The 18546-nt window shown below is 37.1% G+C and overlaps 2 pseudogenes; both read right to left on the reverse strand.

Moving 5' to 3' along the window:
* Positions 1 to 330: 330 nt before the first annotated feature.
* Positions 331 to 4458, reverse strand: LOC104901246 (uncharacterized; annotated as a pseudogene).
* A 5114-nt stretch (positions 4459 to 9572) lies between these two features.
* On the reverse strand, positions 9573 to 18257 carry LOC130589876 (sucrose synthase 5-like; annotated as a pseudogene).
* Between the last annotated feature and the right edge of the window lie 289 nt (positions 18258 to 18546).

Genomic DNA, 18546 nt, shown 5'->3' on the forward strand with positions numbered 1-18546 from the left:
TAATAAAAATATATTTAAATAGCTACAACAATATTATTAAACAAAAATTTCTACTTGCTTTATTCATCTTGTAAATAAAAATTACTACATTTAAATTTATATCCGAAAACAATCTCCCAAAGCATTAATTTCTTCCAATAATGTTTAATATCTAATGCTATCTACTACAACTAAAATTCTAAATTAATATAATAATATGTACAATTCAAATTTAATTGTCGTCTTCAATCTCCAACGTCTTGTGTTTGGCTGTTTAAATATTTCACCCACATATCTCCTAGCTCGTCAATCATCTCTTGTAAATAAATGCTCAAAACCCCAAGAAAGTACTACAAAAAAAATCAGATAATTATAATTAGAACTAGGATACATATATTTTACAAGATTTTTCTACAAAAACTCATAAAAGACAAATCGTTTAAAACTAGGCATTGTGAAATCCAATTGCAACCAACCTAAATTTGCTTTCATTTCAATAACAAGCAAGTATGTTTTATTAATCAAGAAAAATTTCCGAAGCAAGCAATACAAGAAAAACACAGGACTTTTTAAGCAGCTTGGAGATCAGCTAACCAGGGAAGCAACTTTTCATGGACCAGAGCAGGTCTATCATCATGAGGGGAATGTCCGACACCATTGAGAACAAATAGTGTCACACTGTCACATTTGACTGGCTAGAAGGCAGAGACATGAAGTATTTTCCAACTGGACCATCAAGTGGGGTAAACGGATCTTGATCGCCCCACAAATCCGAAATTGATACTGAAATCTCTGGCATCAGCTTCACGTACTGGACTTGGTCCAAGTGGTCCAGTCACAATCGAAACGAATGCTTCCAACGCGCCTTCAGTCTCTACAGGTTCCTTAATGATCTGCATTCGTCACATGATACAAATAGTTATACCATTTTGGGGAAGAACTAGATTGGTAATTAGTCCATGAGGAAGGTGAGGGCTGGCAAACCAGCACTCCATTTGACTGAAAAGAAATTCTCCCAATGAAAAACATATCAATTTACTTTGTTTACACGGTTCTACACATATTGAAAAATCTACATTTTTCAACAAGGATAGTTGTAGAAGTATCCTCAAGAATAATATAATCCAGGCTTATTCTAGGCAAATCTACATTGCAACAACCATATGATGAAAAATCATAACTTCATGGGTACCTGAGAATTTTCTTTTTTCCCTTTTTGCCTTTATTGGTAGCACAACTACACAAGTAACATAACACTTTTTTAATAAGGGAATGTTAATTTTATTTTAGATTTAGAGTAAGGACGAAATCATGAGTGAGGGGGTTGTAATACCCTCCGTTTTGAAATGAATCATAAATTTCCCCTAATCTAAAGAAATGAGAATATATTAAGGGCCTAACTCCTTATCTTCTATTCCCACATTTAACAGTAAGTGCTTTTCATCCAATGAAGAAAAGTCAGGACGCCAGATATTATTTAACTAATATTTATTAGCTGGTAAAATTTTGAGAGTAGCTCCTGCATAAACTAATCTTTCGAAATTCTAAATTTTGTCTGCATAACTCTAAGTCTCTAACTTAGCATGTTATCCCTCCATCTATTTTGGATCTCTTCATCTTGGGCAAGCATCCTTTGGTTTTTATCTCTGCGCAACTTACTACCAATTTTCTTCTTTAATCTCCCCTAAACTTAGGAGTTCTTTCTCATTTAACACCAAATTTGAATACTGGTACAACCGTACAACACGCTACTTCCAGATAACGACATAATAACCTTTACATACTTATCACTACACCTAGGTCTCGATCACCATACTTATGAATGCAAGAAAGTTTTACGCTAATTATCACCCACCTACCTCAACCCTTCTCCTTAATCCAGACTTCGGACTGCAGTTAGTAACTCGCAGGCCAAGGTATTACAGACACGAGATAAAATATAGTCATACACTCATACCTCAACCAAAGTGTCATCAACTGATTCTTTACTTCCATAGACCGACAACAAGACGTTCCGCAAGTTCTCTCTGCAGAGAAATCAGTTGCTGGCACTTGCAGTTGCAGATTCTAAGAAGTTGATCAAGAAAATTATACCTTTTTTTTGCGCGTTCAAAGATAGCTGACGCAATAGCCTTTTGCTTCAGAAGGAAGTCGATCAGCCAAAGCAAAGGTAAGAGCAATTCGATTGTCCAATCATCAACAATTGCTTTGTTATTCATGCCACCAGAATAATTCAACAGGACAAGTTGGGGTCTTTTTGAAGATTTTGGTCAAAGGCAATAAAGCCAACAAAAGAAATATGTGAGGGAAAGAAAATCCAACATGACAACTTATTTCCAATATTTCTGAAATAGTATGAGTGATAATTATTTCTGAATTGCATATAGAGACAAAACCTACCCGAGGCACAAATCACACATGCAAGACTTCCTACAGAAATGCCTATGAGCACAGTTGGCTCTTGAACAACTTCATTTAAGAAATCCAAGAGCAACTGTTGAAAATGAGCCAAGTAGAGTGATCTGCAATGACTCAGTACTTAATAGTAGTATTAGCATAACAACTAAAATACCAAGCTTAACTCGACAATATACCTCTGCCCACACTTCCATTTTATACATAAATCCTACAGGCTTGTCAGATGAACCAAATCCAAGAAGATCAACTGCATAGACTGTGTGATCTTGGGCTAATGTTGTGATATTCCGACAGGTAACTTGAAGGATTAGAATCGCTTGCGACAATATAGGCTTCTCCCTCCGCTATTAATCGAGCAACAAAATCTAGTAAATCTCTCTATATATTTTGGGTAAGAAAAAACCACACTGACAAAACGTATCCAGAAAGTGAAAAATAACATGGAAATTACAGAATGATATTCTAACACATAACAAAACACTGAGATGCAGAAAAAACCTAACTGATTCACCACACTTGCTCAATCTCAAGGAGTTGCTCAATCGCTGTTCCAACAGACATGAACCTTGGTGGTTCATATACCTTTTTACCCCTGGAATTAGTTACAAGTGCAACATCTAATAATAAAAGCATCATAATAAGGAACAATATATAAGAATATGTATTCAACTAATAACAGATGTCAACCTGCAGAGGGATTCCAGCATGGTTTCCTTCACTTTTATATGTGCAAGTAAACTATCAACTTAGTGCCAATCAAATATATTTTGGTGTTATTTATTTTGTTTAGAGTTACTTACGCCAAAGCCAAAAAGAACTTATAAACAGGGCATTGACTGGAAAGAAAAGGTACTTTTTGTAGAAATCATTAAAGATGCTCAAGTCATAGATATAATGTAATCAAAATCAAAGAATCCGTTGATACATAAACAAGATGTTCAGTAAGATATCAAATTGTGACACATAAGCAAGATGTTCAGTAAGATACATATGAAATTCCAACTCCTAACAACAAAATATCCTTCAAACAATTCCCTTACAAGACGAAGAAAGCAATAATGCTTTAAAAACAACTAACCTATCCAGTTTTCAGAAACAACAAATGGAACCATGGATCAGATAAAGTACATACTGTGTTTGAAACTTCGACTATCTTAATTCTAAGCAATATAAAACCGGGTAAATGACAAAACACACTAATATCAACACTCACAAAAACTACAAATTAGCATGACAAAACACACAACATCAACAGATACTAGTGGAAACATGTCTGAGTTGCCCAATGCATAGAAAATGGAGTCCTCTAGTTATCAATACCAGGCAACTCAATTTCCTTGAGCAATCATCTTCCCACCACCATCAGATTCTTTGTAGACTTATGTAGTACATGTAACCAGGGCCCAGGGATAATTCAAACCAATGCCACCAACAGATTAAAGTAGAGAAAGAAAGATCCTCACGCCAGAATTATAAAATTATTATATACCAGTATCATATAAATATAATGTAACTTCAATTTTCAAACACCAATAACACTCAAATCAAAATACAACAACAAAATAAACATTTATAACAATTCTAAATTATATAATCTGATATATGAACACCCATAAAAACTGGAATTGCAATTTATTTTCCAATCCTCATGAGATTGATAAACCCTAATCTAATCTATAAAGTAAAACAAGAAATCAAGCAAATTGAGTAGATTAAGATGTACCTAGTCACGAGTCACGACTCTTGGAAGTTGTCCGTCCATCGTCGTCCACCAAGGCACCAATTTCGACCATTTCTACGGCTGCAGGTCAACGACCGCGAGTCTGCGAGGAACGACATGTCAACACCCAATGGCGATTATGCGATACGAAGGCACGAACCACCAGACAACAGCAGCAGCAGTTTCGAGACTCCGAGTCCACGAAGCCGCCGCCGGTTAGGCCGTATGACGGGAGGGAGAAGTGAAGGTCTGAGATTTTATGAGAGAGAAGGGAGAAGGTCTGTGAGGTGCTGAGGTGAGAGAAAAGAAAGTTGAGAGAGTGAAAATTGAAAAAAATCGTGCGTGAATTGTTTTAATTTTTTTTTTTTACTGGTGCACGTGCACCAGCGTGTTGGTGGGAAAATCCGCCACTAACTTAAAAAGATATTAAATTTAAAAATTAAAATATTTCAAGGAAACCAGTTTTACTTATAAATAGTCTCCTATCTCACAACAAAAAGAATATATTGGAATATTATAAGATTATATAGAAAGAAAATTGAATCAAAAAATTAAAATATTTCAAGAAAACCGGTTTTACATAGAAGTAGTCTCCTATTTCACAACAACTTTTTCAATAAGTGAAATAGTTAAACTCAAGAGACTGGTTTTGGATAATCAATGGTTTTCTATAACTAAGAAATGGGTTAGTAATCTCAACCAGTCTCTTATGGATGATCTCTTTGGCCTTTTTAGTAGTAGTGAAAGCAAGCGAAGGACCACGTCCAACATCTCACAGAAGCCTTCGACGCCCTTCGCAAATCTCTATTCTATATGGGAAGAGGGGTAGGACACCAAAATATTAGAAACGTCATTTTACCCTCATTATATCTCCATTCTAACTGCTTACTTTAATTTAAAAATAAAAAGGAAACTACCTAATTAATTTAAAAAATAAAAAAGACATTACAAAAAGAAAACCATCAACAATTCAAATATTCCTAATCTATTAAATATAATTAACAATTAATTTAATTTTCTACATTCCTAAAAAAAAATTCTATGTATTTTTGCACGCATCGCGTGCATATAAAAACTAGTATGGTATGAAACTTAACCCTACTAAATGCACATTTGGACTTGTTGCAGGAAAATTTCTGGGGTATGTCGTGACGCAACGGGGAATTGAAGCCAATCCTGATCAAATTAAAGCACTAGTCAACCTTCAATCTCCAAGAAATATTAATGAAGTGCATAAATTAACTGGACGTGTCGCTGCCCTGAATCGTTTCATATCTATGTCATTAGAAAAATGTCATTTAATCTACGACGTGTTGCTCAAGAATAAGGGTTTTGACTGGAATAAAAAACACGAAGACGCATTGTAAGCAGTCAAACAATATCTTACTTCCCCTCCATTGCTGTCAAAGCCCTACGACGGTGAAACACTCCAGCTCTACTTGGCAGTCAGCAACATATACCGTCCTGACACGAGAGGCAGAAAGTCAGTAGTGTCCAATTTATTACGTCAGTAAGTCGCTGTTAGACATAGAGACAAGATATTCATCCTTAGAAAAACTTATTTTAGCTTTAGCCACTACTGTCAAAAAAGTAAGACACTATTTTGAAACTCACACTGTTATCGTTATGACTAATTATCCATTAAAGTCTGTCTTGCGATGACCCGAATCAACAGGTCGCATGAGCAAGTGGGCTATAGCACTCAATGGCTATGACATCCAGTTTCTTCCTAGAACAGCAATCAAGTCTCAAGCGTTAGCCGATTTTGTGACTGACTTTAGCCAGAACTAGAGAAACTCGCAGAGGACGAAGTCCCCCAGATTAATCTTATTAACCATGACATATGGACCTTATTTGTTGATGGGTCATCTAACTTTCGTGGAGCAGGTCTAGGTGTTGTGCTAAAATTGCCACAAGGGGACAAGATAATACGAGCTATCTGTTGCGAATTTAAAGCGACAAATAATGAGGCTGAATACGAAGCATTCCTAGCAGGGATGATCCTGGCAAGTGACTTGGGGGTAAAAGCATTGAAAGTTTACATCGACTCATTATTGGTAGTCAGTCAAATCAAGGGAGAAGTTGCTGCAAAGGAATCCAAAATGACATTATACCTAGAAATCGCTCAAGAAAAGAGTAATATGTTTAACCCTTTCGACATTTCGCAGATAGACGCATTAGCTAATGTCGGTTCATTCTTAAGAGACATCCTTCACCTCCGTTCCGATCATCCACTTAGCAACACCAGCAATAACCAAAGACGTTACTGATCTTGTCGCGACGCTGGAAGAGTGCGTCCAAGCTGACGAAGAAGACAACTTAGCTACTTGCGACAACGACTCAAATCCTACTGATGATGACACAACGACTAGAAATCCAATTCCTAAGGAGGTAAGCATTGGTTGGACAAAACCGTTTTACGATTACCTTACTAACGATGTACTCCTAGTAGATAAAGTAGAAGCTCGCAAAATTCGCTTCAAGGCATCAAGATACGTCATCATCCAAGGGGTACTGTTTAAACAATCAATGGTAGGTCCATACCTACGTTGCTTAGAAAAGAACCAGTGGGACAAAGTCCTGGAGTATCTACACTAAGGGAAATGTGGAAACCACTCAGCAGGACACAACCTATCCAACAGAGCATTACGAATGGGTTATTACTGTCCAACAATGAAGCAAGACGCGATCAGGTATGTTACCAAGTGCGACAGTTGTCAACGACACGCAGGTATGATGCATAAAACCTGTGAAGTTTTGCATCCTTCTTTAACTATATGGCCTTTCATGAAATGGGGAATGGATATAGTTGGCAAATTACCTCCAGCCCCAGGACGGAAGGTCTTCATGTTAGCACTAACCGACTATTTTTCTAAATGGAAAGAAGCAGAATTCTTTCAGCAAGTACGAGATTAATAAGTTATTTCTTTCATATATGCTAACATTATTTGCAGGTTTGGCGTCCCGTCCGAAATAATATGCGACAATGGGTCTCAATTTATTAGCGACAAGACGAAACACTTCTGTGACGAATGGAACATTACACTATTGACGTCAACGCCTAGATACCCAGAAGCTAATTAATGGACAAGCTGAATCTAGCAACAAGACAGTCATTGACACGTTAAAGAAACGTCTCACTGCGAAGAAAGGAAAATGGGCAGAAGCATTACCATCTATCTTATGGCCAAATCGCACAACACCACGCACCGCAACAGGACAAAAACCATTATCGCTGGTCTACGGATGCGAAGCTGTATTGCCAACTGAGTAAGTGTCCCAACTGCTAGATATGGTTTAATGACAGAGCAGCAAAATCGCGACGAACTGTTCAGCGATCTGGATACCATAGGAGAGCTGCGAGACGCAACGTTGGTGCACGTGGCAGCCCAATAACAAATCGTGGCAAGAAGCTTCAATAAAAACGTCCAAGGCAAGTCCTTTATCGAAGGTGATTGGGTATTAAGAAAGGTATTTCAGAATTTGGAAGAGCTCAATGCTGGTAAGTTAGGTCCAAAATGGGAAGGTCCCTACCATATTAGTAAAGTCGTTGGCAACGACGCCTACCAATTGACCCGACGTGACGGAAGCATGGTACCACGTAGCTGGAATGCCACCCACCTTAAAAGATACTTCTTCTAGCTAAGTAATTTGTGATGTTTCGTTTTATTTTTGTTCATAGATAATAAACGATAAAGTTGTCATCATAGTGTTGCTGACGTTCTGCGACATTATTTCACTGTGTTTTATTTTTTCATGATGTCTTATTTATCATTGTTCAAATAATGTCGCAACGTACTAATGACGCGATGAATGACTACTTACTTTTCCAAGTTCAATAACAATGGATCATGGATGACACCATCAACGATCTCTTTCTTTTCCAATAAGTTCATTACGACGACTCCCTCAAATACAATTTGTACTCATTAATCTTCATGTTCTACGAACCTACCCCGCTCATTGCAAGTAAGTACAAGCATTTTTTGTATGATTAAATTCACTACTCTTGCAATAAAGAAAGTAAAAACTCCAACGATAAAGATAGGCTTACTAAGCGCCTGATTATGCCATTTGAGCGTCAGAAAATGACAGACAATAAATGCATAAGTACTTAGATTATCAAAGTAAATTGTGAACGACCAAACCATAGTGCAAAAGTTATGACCGCTTCCATGATTGGTACAAAAAGACATAAGCATAGGTCACCCCGTGAGTGACCCAAAAACAAACTATATCAAATATTCCATGTCCAAAAGACAAGTAGATGAAAAAGTTTAAAGACTAGGTGTCTGGGGTTTCGCCATATTCTTTCTCCGTCAGCAAAGCAGACGACGGAACATCAGGTGCCAAGTCCTATTCTGTGTCTGGATCAGGAGGTATGTGTAATATCCCGAACTTTAATCTTGTTTTAATGGTCTTGTTCGGAAATATGAATATATGCAAGTTTGTAAAAGTGGATAGTTTTGCTGGCTTGGCATTATGACTTGAACTGGAAAATGTGTAAGTTACAAGTGGAGGAATTATGTTACAATATACGAATAAACACAGACCAAAAGGGTCATATGATAAAGTTAATGATATGTCCAAAGCCTGTACTTGCCAATGAACTATGATCACGCAAATGTTCCTTGTCAGCAGACTATTCAACGATGACGTTTTCTAATAGTATTTTCGAACAATTACCAATATAATGTGATATATGTCTGTGCATGAAAAATGTTTCCGAACTAAAACCATTTTTACAGGCTGGAGTGAAGTTACTGAGTTTTCAACTCAATTTAGGTTCTGTGTTTTCTCTATTTTATGAAATTATTCAGGTATTATAAAGATAGCTCAAGATCAGTTATGTTAAGGATGCTCCAGGAAGGTTGAGTTGAAGCGACTTTGTATATATTTGGGTTATCTATAATACTCTTTATTTATGGGTAACGAATATTGCTTAGTGATCATTTGTATGATTACGAGGCCATTTTAGGCTATTATTTTATGAGTGTGGAATAACCTACAGGCTTAAGCTTTGCTTCTGCTGACGATTAAGGTTGTGTAATTTGTCGGGGCATTACAGTATGTCTGACGTTGTAAAAGCAGCGTAAGACGAAGTCTTTCCATCGTTTGGATGATCGACGCTTGGAGGAGAATCTGTAGTAGCTGTCAACTTGTCTAGGTCCATCAGATCCTTAATCCCCCCTAGGCATTCAAGGTAGAGATCTATGTCCTTTTGTGGTTCCCATGACGCAGTCTTCTTCATCAAATATTGGTAAATCAACTTGGCCTTCACCCTTGTGGTCACCTATGCTTCGAGCAAGTTTAGCTCATTCTTCTGAGCATCAACTTAAGCCTGAAGTGCCTTGATCTCCAGACATGACGCTTTCTCCAGGTCGTCAACCTTCTTCTTTATCTCCTCCGACTCTTCACCATTTTTCTTTAACGTCTCTTCCATCTTCACCATATCCTACTGATTCTTCTTGAACTCTGCGTCCTTGTTTTTCACCTCGAGCTCGAATTTGTCAGCTTTAATTTTCATCGTATGGTGGCCTTTTAGCAATGATGACATCTCCTTATTCTTCGCCATAAGAAAGTGTTGCGACGCCTGTATAACGATAAGTCAGAAGTAAGTACACAGTTGTGATTCATTTGAAGCGTTAGTAGAAGGAAAGAAAAACAAAAGAGAGTAAACCTGGCTAATAATATCTAAACCATCTGCCATCATGCAAGGGAGAGTATATTCTTTTATTCTCTCCTCAGCGCAGGGAAAAAGAAACCTCTCCGCTTCTGGCCAAATTGACCTTTCCAACGACATAAAATCATTAGGCACCGTCACGGTGTATGATGGACTTCCCTTGTCTTGGGAGAGCCACAAAGTCAGTTTTGCGCACCTTGGGCGCGTTTTCAGGTTCGTTGTCCTCCAATTGGACAACGACAGTCATATCCTTCTTACTGAACGTCGTTGCAAACATTGTCACAGTAGATATTTCTCTGTCTCTCTTTTTCCTGCATAGCGTCTCCGCTAACGCATAGCTGTCCATAGAGCCTCTAGGACGTGACTCGGAAGAACCTATTGAAGAAAAGTCAATATGCAAACAAACTTTACAACAACGACGAAAGATAAGAAGTGGCGCAAATAATACTTACCAGAAGCCATGGATGAGCAGCTGTCTTGATTAGCGAATAAAATTCTCCGGAATTGTCTTTCCTCCTCTGACACTTCCAGAAACTTTTCGCATAGTCGCGCAAATTCGTCGCGATGAGTCAGCAACTTTGGGTTTAGACCTACAGAAGAAACCTTGTAAGAATAGTGTTAACGACACGACGTGTTAATAAGAGATAAAAAACGTTACGAACCTTGTGTTCCAGCCTCCAACTAACATATTTCCAACTTCTCCCAGCCTCTGTCATTTGATTGGACCCCACCAACGAACATTTCTATCCTTGCTTTGGCGTGAAGGGCTATTTTGTTTTTTGCTTGAACACTAATTTCATAGCACAACAGCAGGTCCTGAAGAGTAAAAGATTCCTCCCATGATGCCGTCTAACAACGCTCAAGATTCTCCAAACTTGGGGCATTAATTCCCCTGGGCTAATCTGATAAATTTGCATGAGATCCCTAGCTATGGGGGAGAAGGGTAAGCGAAAACATATCTTGAAAGGGTATTCATAGAGAACCACCCAATTACTTGGGCATGTCTCAGGTTGTTCATGAGGTTCTACATTTTTAATGACAGTGTTAGTCGGAAGATTTCCCAATTTCAGAAATTTCATCATATCCTCCTCGGTTATAGTGGATTGTTCATTATCAAAATCAGTTTTCCTCTCAACCACTTTCTCCTTTCCCTTTGATTTTTCTTGGTTTTTCACGAAATTTCTAATGCTTCGTCTACTAGGGGCCTTAAGTGGGATTGGAGAAAGAAAATTAAGAAATGAAATTCGACAGTGGTGAGAAATTACCTGGTGCTCAAGAACGATTCAGGCAGAATTCAGCGGAGATTTCTAGAAATTATGTCTAGAAAAGTTATATGTAAAGAGAAGTAGGTGTCGAAGAAGAACATTTAGGAGAAAAGGACGAAAAAACCATGACACCCTTTTATAGGGTATGTTTTGGCGGTATTCATGGGGGGAGGGGAACCTCTTCTGGGTGAGGTCGGTTTCTTGGAGTTTCTATGTGATTCTTGTGATGTTAGCTTGAGATGTTGGCTTTCATGCACGCAAAGATCTTTAAGAGATCGACACTCAAGCAGCTGCTAAGAGGCATTCTTTGAACATAGGTTTGAACTGATATTTCAGCTGGGCCAGATTTTACTATGTAAGGAACTTACCATATTAAGCCACGTAAATCATGAGCATAAATGACCATTTTAACCTTAAGACATCCCAAGCACGTCATATATCAAGTTTGGTTAGGTTTTCAGCTCGGATTCAACCCCGAAAGGCTCTTTAACTGGAAGTTCATCATTACTCGATAAAACAATCTCCAAACAATATTCACAATATTAATTTTTAAGGCTCTCAAGGATTTTCTAACTTATCTATCGGTTCCCAAAGCCTTCTAAGCCACTAATAATGATAATGCTTATCCTCTTTGACCTTTCTTAACCATTAAGAATGATAGTGCTTATCCACCAGCTTTCTTAACCACTAAGAATGATGGTTCTTATCCTCTTTTACCTTTCTTAACCACTAAGAATGATGGTTCTTATCCACTTTTGTCCTAGTGTGATGTTGGAGAGAATCTAACTGTCGGATGAAGACTTAATATAGCTAACAAAATATTTGAAACGACTTAAAAATTCAGGCTATTACTCTACCACCCTTAAAATAAGTTTCGTCCTCGAAACTTCAAAACATAAACTCATAGATCTACCTTAAGTATCCATGTATCAAGCACTATAGCCTCCGATAGCCCTTACTTAATTTCTATTAAAAGTTCTCAATATTCCCAACAAATAGATTTCAGATATCCTCAAATTACAATTTCAAATTCCATACTCTTATTCCCAAAGTTTTACATAAATCCAGACTCTTATTCTTGTTCTACAGCTCAAAACTTCAACTCTAATTACCCAAGTAACATACACACATTCCCAACGATCTTTTACCTCGTTATGTAGCTAACTCAGCGTACGGTTGCAGGGTTGCTCTGATACCATTTGTAACAGCCCGATTCCCGAGCTGCTAGCTAAACACACATAAGATTCACTAATCACAATCAACACTTAATAAACCTCGAATAAAATATTTACTCACAGCGGAAACATAACCTATAGAACGATCCTAGACTTGTGGGTTATTGGGCCCACAAAACAAAATCCTTTATATAAGACTTTACTTATATAGTCATTCAATCTCAAATTCCATGGCAAAAGAATAATCTATATTGTAAGTAATTCTAAATAAACTTCTCTGTATACAAACTTAAATCTCGGACTTTATCCCATAATACACAATTCGAATCATAACTTTGCTCTCAACTCGATTCTGGCTTCCAACACAATCCTACAACAAAGTTTGACTCTGCCACCCACCAAGTGACTGACCACAAAAATGACAATACTATCAGCAAAGCTGAGTACACACTGTATAATAGAAAATACAAGTTTAGGTGTATTTTGAAAACTAACACATAGTTATAATAACAAATAATCACATTCAACTCAGTTACTATGATTTCATAAAATCAAATCGTTTGGCATGAACGCGAATGGAGAGGGGTACCACGCAGTACCAACTGTCTCCAAACTATTGAGGGTCGTCACCCCACCTTTTACTGTTCTGCTTGCAAGACTTAACCGAACATGTCCTATAACGGCAGGAATTCGCCCTTCCTGTAAGGCAACACTTAGGGACTCTACCCGTCCTAACTCGGGTGCATGTTCACGCCTCACTTTCATATTTAAAATTTAAGATATTTAATGATTCATAGTTTAATCCTCAATACTCAAAATTCTTATCAACTCATCCTTAATACTCAAAACTCGTACAAACTCCTTTCAATTAACATCTCCACTGAACCATAGCATGCCAAATCCATGTCACATGTTCAAAGCACATATACCAATATGCATATCAAAAGATATTTCATTTCAAAATCATGATTCAAAATAGAAAGAAATAATCATTTGACCACAGGTAGGAAAATCTATAGGTTACAATCTAAACTAAGTGTGTACCTTCACTTAGGTTGCTTAGTGTACTTAAAACTTCTTATCCCAAGTGGTTTACTCTTCCAACAGCTTCCCCTGAATATGTAAAGTGCTAGGGATTAGTTTATAAATGTTCTAGAACATAAATAACTAAGCTTAGTACAAGAGAGATGCAAAGATTTACTTACAGCAATTTGTTTTATGTTCCTATGAAGTTTTCTATAATTTTTCAAAGCTTGCAAACTCTACTTAAAGCTTGAAACACTAAGGATTATTTCTAGAAAAGTTATATGAAAGATAAGTAGGTGTCGAAGAAGAAGATTTAGGAGAAAAGGACAAAAACACATGACACCTTTTATATGGCCTGTTGTGGCCGTACCCATGGGGGAGGAAAACCTCTTCTGGGCGAGGTTGCTTTCGTGGAGTTTCTGGGTGATTCTTGTTGAAGATGTTAGCTTGATATGTTGGCTTTCATGCATGCATGCAAAGATCTTTAGAGATCGACACTCAAGCAGCTGCTAAGAGGCATTCTTTGAGGATAGGTCTGAATTGATATTTCAGCTGGGTCAGATTTTACTATGTAAGGAACTTACCATATTAAGCCACGTAACTCATGGGCATAAATGACCATTTTAACCTTAAGACATCCCAAGCATGTCATATATCAAGTTTGGTTAGGTTTTCAGCTCGGATTCAACCCCGAAAGGCTCTTTAACTGGAAGTTCATCGTTACCCAATAAAATAATCTCCAAACAATTTTCACAATATTAATGTTTAAGGCTCTCAAGGACTTTCTAACTTATCTATCGGTTCCCAAAGCCTTCTTAGCCACTAATAATGATAGTGCTTATCCTCTTTGATCTTTCTTAACCATTAAGAATGGTAGTGCTTATCCACAAGCTTTCTTAACCACTAAGAATGATGGTTCTTATCCACTTTTAGCTTTCTTAACCACTAAGAATGATGGTTCTTATCCACTTTTGTCCTAGTATGATGTTGGAGAGAATTCTAACTACTTAAACGACCAAAGCCTGATGAAGACTTAATATAGCTAAAAAAATATTTGAACCTGCTTAAAAATTTAGGCTATTACACTAGGCCAATGTACTGCAGAACTGACTTCCAAATAGTCATACTATAATCACATTCAAAAATTAAGTGGTGCACATTTTCCTCTTTCACTTCACACAGCTTACACATGAGATTACAATCCCTATTCCACTTACTAATTTCTGTAGTAGCTTGCTACTACAAAAAAGGGCAAACATAACACCTCTAAATTAACTCTTATTTAAGCCACCGTTATGTAAAGTCTAAATTTAACGTTTTAACCGTAGAACTGTTATGTTAGGTTGTATTGATAGTATATCACTTAACACTTATCTTAATGTGTGTTATCTTTGCTATGAAATTATTATATAATGCTTTAATTTTTTTATGAGAAAAATAAAAACTGTTATCTATGCTTATTATTAATAATAATAAATCTGTGAAAATAATTAAAATTGAAAAAAAAACTGTCATGGCTAGAAATTAGGAGCACTTACTACGTATTCTTGAATTTTTGCTCTAACCCGCCCTTTTCAAGTCCTAAGTTGATGTAAACCCTTTTTCTTCCTTATGTACAATTTCCTAAGTTTGGTTGCTGTAACTCGTACCCTAAGTTTCCCTCACGGTTTCTACCTCCGGTTCCCCCTCAAGGTTTCTACCTCCGGCTCTCATCTCCGACGATGTTTCGCCCGTCACACCACAATTCCATTGCAGCAGACCACGTCGAAATATTCATCAAAATTCGCAATTTCAATCTACTTTGCAAATTGTTTTGGGAGAAACCCACAACTACATCACAATTCGCAATTTCATAACAGGTAATTCTTCATTTTCAAGTTGTAATCTTCGAGAGAGATGGCCAGGCACATTAATTTTTGAACCTTTTTAATAGTTGGGAGGAGGGAAAGAGTCTAAATCAATTTTCTTGTTTCTTGGATTGATAATTTAAGTTACTAATATTTTCATGGTATCCAACATTGCCATGGAGAAAATGATGGGTTTCTTCTTGTCTTCTAGAAATCCTCTGCTGGAATTAAAAAATAAACCATATATATTGAGTATTGGATACATGTTAGCTTAGTTATATGATGCATTTACTGGAATTTTTTTTTACTTACGCGTGCTTATCATTATCCTTATCATTATACAGTAACTCTTGATCGAATAGGTGGATGAAAGTGTGTGAACCGTCTTTGTGCTTTTGTAAATGGAAAGTAGACAGATTGGTCGACCCCAGGTGCAGTAATATTAAATTTTGGGTCAAAAACATTGATGCCTGAAACAACCCTATATAGTCCTGGAAGAGTGTATGCTGCATGGCATTCATACTGGCCAGGTCATCTTTGCTGCATAATCACAAACTCCATATTGGTTTTTGATAAAATTGCTTTATGCTTTTTAGAATGCTGATCAAATTTATTAGAAATTTACGCGTGCATAATGACAAACTCCATATTGGTTTTTGATAAATGGAGAATTATTTATGTCTGACCATCCTGCAATTTATTGATATGTGCTTGTGATGATGAAATCTGTCGAGTTCATTGCAATGATATCTGCTGTGAACTGACATGAAAAATGGTACTTCAGATCCTTCTGTCTCCAGCTAACATCTGAATCTTTGTACTTTGTCTTTTCTAAGGCATGTGCTATTGTGGCCTATCAAGACAAAAGGTTAACTTCAGAATAGAGACATACTTTATTCTTACTATGGTTGTTGATTTCTGAAATTATGTCACCAGTGTTACTCCAAGCTTGTTTGCCATGAGTGATGCAACTAGATTTCCGTCTATATAATTTCCAATTATAATGTCCGGCTTTCCTTCCATAAGCTCAAGGATTATGGCTGTGGCGTCTCTGTGTCATATAAAAAAGAATTATGATGAACTAGAGTAAATATAATGATCCTAAAAGCTAGCAAGTCTATTGGTAATTCAATCGATACATGCCTGGGTAAACCTCTCAAGGTATGGATATATATCAAATCGAGAGACCCACTGGCGGAGGATCCCATTTTCTATTATCTTAAAAGGAATGCGTAAAATTTTGGAGTACTTGGTGCCCTCAATTGATTCCAGTTCTTGATTGGACTTGGTTCCTTGAGAATCTGGAATTAGCCTGGTAACCTATATACACAACACCAATCAGCTATAGTTTAATGGCTTTATAAATTGAGATGAACTGATGATATCAATCTATTGTGTACCCCACCACTAGAATTTGGGGCTTTACATTAAGCCCTTGATTCTTGTATCTGATGAGTAATTCCTCTTCTAGTGCTCTGAGTCACATCATATCCTTAATTATGAGGGGTTGGGACAATTTGACAATTATTCCCGGACGGAAGGATCATACAAAGTTAAGTGATCTGATTATATTAGGAATTTGACATGCATTCTGCTGATTTGAACTTTGGGGCAATTTGAATTTTAATGTGGCACTGGGTATGGAGAATGGGGTGATGAGGTTTCTATTCCACTGGTGGTAATACTTGTTATGTGTGATTGGTGGAAGTGACCATAGTTGCAACACGCCTTCTTTTTACTAATATTTACCTTTCTAAGTTTTCTCTCAAATTAGTCCACACATTTACCCACGTCTTTTTTTCTACATTTTCACTTTCTTGAACTTGGGTAAGAAGTGGTGTGGCAACAAAAATGGGACGCATGGAGTATATGCAGAATTTAGAGATGCAATAATTGAATGTACTCATGTGTTTCCTTCAGCTGTGGCTCCTTGTCCTTCATGAGTGTGGATGTTTAACTTTAGTTATGGAAGGTTGTGTCAGTGTTTACTGTTTAGTTAAAAGCATATTATCAGGTGTTAAATCACATTCAGATGCTTTCTTGCAAATTAGACAATCATGGTGGTGATTATTTCGCTAACTGTAGTAAGGTTGTTATTGGTTTTCAGCTGAACCAATTCATGATCTTTTGTAAATGAGCACTGTGCCTTGTAGTGGCTGGAAAGGGGAGATAAGATACCCTGTGGGAATTTGTTAAAGTTTTATCTAAGAAGAAAATCATGCTTTTTGAAGGATAGTAGATAGTAATTACTGCAGTTACAAGAGCAAATATTCGTTTTTTCAAGTTTAGGATGCTATAACTGGAAAAGAAGACTCAGAGTGTGAGTGATAATTTTTTCATTTCTAGCATGTTGTATTTTGTCAATAGGCTGGTGTCAAACTTGGATGGAGTTTCTGCATACCATTAGTAGTTGAGAATAAATGTTATGCAGAGGATGATTCTGTGATCATTATGATGTTTTGGGTCCTTCACTATTACTGGCTTCAGTTCTGTGTTGGACTATGGTCTGAGGACTACTAGAAATTGGCAAACAAATTTACTGGGCTTTTGGCTCCTAAATCTGAAAAAGATCAAGCCCTCTTAACCAAAGATGAAGTGATTAACCATGGTTTTTAAACTCAAATGCGGTCGTGATCGTAAAAATATTCGTGAAACCACTTTCATGGGCAATATGATCACATTTCATGTACTTCGTCTTCTTTTGCAGGTTGTTATAACTAGTCACTACCAAACACATAATTGTCCCCAGTCTGGCAAGCCAAGAACATTTGCTTGGCCAAAGTAACAGTGTACAAAGATAATATCACAACACTGAAGATCGTTGGAAGCCTGCCAAAGAATTTCTCCACGCCCACTGGGTCTGGTTACTGGAGCACCTCAGAGAGAGAAGGCATAAACTCTTTAACTCTTGTTGAGGTATGACCCCATCCTTTCTCAAAACCCCACTCCTTGAATCTGTTAATATATTAGTATCAGAAAAAATTATTTGAAATTTCCGGCTATGCTCATGAGGAAGTCAAACAAGATGTACCTCAACTAGAAGTTCTGAAATGGTGTGTCAGGTGAAAGTTATGAAAGAAACACGTCAGCTACAACCAATGTTGCCTGGAGATTTTCTGGCGTGTTCAGTGTCTCATTGATCATTAGTTTCTGATGAGGTAAAATTGGAAATTTGAGCAACCATGTTGAAATACATATATGCAATATGATATATATATGTGTTCAGCCTTTGGCTTTAATTTTCTTGCTAGCACCGTGACTTGCACAATTCGTATTTCCCAGTACCCCCAAGTGAATATGTCAGCTATAGGTGGTCAGTGGTCACTATGCCGATAGTTGATATTATTATTGCTTTTCCAGAGGCGTGGAATAGAAACGAACCTTTATGCTCAATTCAAGTCTGACTCCATCAAGATTGGGATGGTTTTTACTT

Source organism: Beta vulgaris, chromosome 8 (assembly GCF_026745355.1).
Source record: "Beta vulgaris subsp. vulgaris cultivar EL10 chromosome 8, EL10.2, whole genome shotgun sequence".
Classification (NCBI taxonomy): Eukaryota; Viridiplantae; Streptophyta; class Magnoliopsida; order Caryophyllales; family Amaranthaceae; genus Beta; species Beta vulgaris.